Raw genomic sequence first — 2,916 nt, forward strand, 5'->3', positions numbered from 1 at the left:
ACCAATACCAATCTGCTAAAAATCCAGCTCTAGCTCCTAACTTGCTGTAGTAAGCTGAAAATACTGGCTCTTCTGCACCAAACTCTTAAGCAAAGTTGTCATCCCTGCCCAGTTTTCTTATAATAGAGTACAAAACACCTCTCCCTCTCTCCATCTCCGTAACATAAAGCGGAGATGTTTAGTGTCCCAGTGGTACTGGCACAAGATTGTGATCACCGATACTGGAACCATCAGTTTGTGAATGGGCAATGGATGGAGATGGACCAAGAGGAAAAAGTCATAGCTCATCTCAGTCTCGTACCCTGCAGTGGGCAAATACTGTGATCGGCCAGTACACAAGGCCTGTGTCCAGCACTGCAATAGGTCTCTTCCAGGGCAGTACCTGTCTTGACATAGCAATGCAGATGCGTAGCATATCAAGTGAAATAGCTAGATTCAGAGAGATTTAGGCGGGCGTAGCGTATCTCAGATACACTACGCCGCCGTAAGTTAGAGCAGCAGGTCCTGTATTCACAAAGAAGTTGCGCTCTAACTTACGGTGGCGTAGTGTAACTGGGCCGGCGTAAGCCCGCCTAATTCAAATGTGGAAGATGTGGGCGTGTTGTATGTAAATTCATTGTGACCCCACGTAAATGACGTTTTTTACTAACGGAGCATGCGCCGTCCGTGGACGTATCCCAGTGCGCATGCTCCAAATTACGCCACAAAGACTCATTGGTTTCGACGTGAATGTAACTTACGCCCAGCCCCACGGACGACTTACAAATGACATAAAACGTGAAAAATTTGACGCGGTCCCGACGTCCATACTTAACATTGGCTGCGCCATCTTTTTGGTGATTTATCTTTACGCCTGAAAACACCTTACGTGAATGGCGTATCTTTACTGCGACGGCTGGGCGTACGTTCGTGAATAGGCGTATCTAGCTGATTTACATATTCTAGGGGTAAATCAGCGTACACGCCCCTAGCGGCCAGCGTAAATAGGCAGCTAAGATACGACGGCGTAGGAGACTTACGCCAGTTGTATCTTAGCAATATTTAAGTGTATCTCAGTTTGAGGATACGCTTAAATATACAACGGCGGGGATTCTGCCTTACGACGGCGTATCTACTGATACGCCCGTCGTAAGTCTACCTGAATCTAGCCCAAAGTCTGGGAAGTTTCTAGGTTTCAGATGTTATATACGCTCCTTATCAAGACAAGTTCTAGAAAACTAGCTAACTACAGCCATGATCTCTTTAGTGGTGGTCTTCAGGTGCATGAGGTGGGCATATCCAGCTGACTATTGCCAAGTTTGTGGGCGGCGTCATCTTTTTCCATGAACGTGGTGGTACCCTTCACACAGAGCACTCATCAGTGCCCAGGACCAGGCAGAGACGGCTGTCATGTGAAGAATCGAACATTAAGGCAGATCCCCGACTTTAACTGTGTGCACTAAAAAAGTGCAGAGTTCCTCTTAAAAGCAACCTTACCCATGTCACTACACACTGTAACTGATATAACTGATATATGATATATGATGTATTAAGATGGTCTGTGCCCACTCCAGCGTACCTCTGTTACCTCACTCCCAGTAACGGAATGGGGTCCTGTCGAACACATAGCGCAGACCTCATGTGTGCACTTTTTAACTCTTTACTTCCCGTACCTCGTGACTAGGCCAGCGATCTCTGTAATGTGGATTTCGATCCGGTTGCTGTTGGATGCTGACCACTATGATAAATGATAAAACAAAACGACGTGCTGAAAAAACGAAGTTCAATGCTTACAAGAATGCGTCGACTTGATTCTGAGCATGCGTGGATTTTTAACCGATGGACGTGCCTACAAACGATCGTTTTTTTTCTATCGGTTAGGTATCCATCGGTTAAATTTAAAACAAGATTGTTTTTTTTAAACCTATGGATAAATAAACGATGGGGCCCACACGCGATTGGTTTGGTCCGATGAAAACGGTCCATCAGACCGCTCTCATCGGTTTGACCGATCGTGTGTACGCGGCATCAGTGCGTTCACCTATTTATATGATAATAATCAATTTAACTTGACACTAGTAGTACAACTAAGTGCAAAAAAGGAACATCTATAGTCTATACAGCCATAGTTTCCTATCATTCACAGGCACGCTGGTTGTGTAATGGCTGCACATTCATACCTAATATAGAAAAGGTTGCTGACCCCTGAAATATATGTTATAGGCATTTGCTCCATGTTTTAAGTATGACTGTGCAGAGCACTTCTCTCTCTTTCATCAGTCCCATGTGCACAGTGTAGTGCAGGCTCATCCATTTATTGCAGCAGAGGTCAGTCCTCCTCTATAGGACTGCAGATTAGAAGGACCAACCCTCTGCCTTCCACACCCTTCACATCCTCCTGCAGTACCAGCAAATTCTGCTGAACTACCAGCATGGGCTGACTTCTCACATGGAAGAATAAACTCCGCCATAATCCGCCACGGAATGTTCTTCTATTTCCAAATAATCTGCAAGGAAGGAGCTTTTCAAATAAATGCATTGTGGTCCATATGTGTATTGTATTAAAATGGCCAGAACTGATATTTAATATTTCTAAATTCATCTATCTATCTATAGCTTACCCTCTACCCCCCCCCCCATTATCTATCTATCTATCTATCTATCTATCTATCTATCTATCTATCTATTTATCTATCTATCTATCTATCTATCTATCTATCTATCTATCGATCTATCTATCTATCCCTCTATCCATCTATCTATCTATCTATCTATCTATCTATCTATCTATCTATCTATCTATCTATCCCTATATCTATTTATTTATCTATCTATCTATCCCTCCATATCTATTTATCAATTGCCTATCTATTTACTATCTATCTATCTTTCTACATTGCCCTCCTTGCCATATTATTTATTTATCTATCTTACCTT

Source organism: Rana temporaria, chromosome 3 (genome assembly GCF_905171775.1).
Source record: "Rana temporaria chromosome 3, aRanTem1.1, whole genome shotgun sequence".
NCBI lineage: Eukaryota > Metazoa > Chordata > Amphibia > Anura > Ranidae > Rana > Rana temporaria.